Source organism: Aplidium turbinatum, chromosome 14 (genome assembly GCF_918807975.1).
Source record: "Aplidium turbinatum chromosome 14, kaAplTurb1.1, whole genome shotgun sequence".
Taxonomy (NCBI): domain Eukaryota; kingdom Metazoa; phylum Chordata; class Ascidiacea; order Aplousobranchia; family Polyclinidae; genus Aplidium; species Aplidium turbinatum.
Genome location: NC_137485.1, coordinates 3,138,229 through 3,138,649, shown reverse-complemented (window position 1 = coordinate 3,138,649; position 421 = coordinate 3,138,229).

Genomic DNA, 421 nt, shown 5'->3' with positions numbered 1-421 from the left:
ACACATAAAATATATATGTTATCTTTAATCAATTATATAAGTTTATTTTTCCATCTGGTACAGCAAAAATACAAGTTATACAGTCAAAATCGGTTAATCGCATGGTCAATTTACCAAGCTTATTTATGCCATTAACTGTATCCATTGATTGACAGTATTTTGGTATTCTACACGTCAATACCAGTAGCAGGAGGAATACCGAGAGAAGCAGAGAAAACTATATATGTGTTTCGTCAACTTAGAAAAGGCATTTGACAGAGTACCAAGGAAAGTGATGGAGTGGGCAATGAGGAAAAGAGGAATAACGGAGGTATTAGTGAGAGCTGTGATGTCTATGTATGAGGATGCAAGAACAAAAGTGAGAGTTGGATCAAAATATTCAAACGAGTTTTTTGTGAAGGTTGGTGTACACCAAGGATCA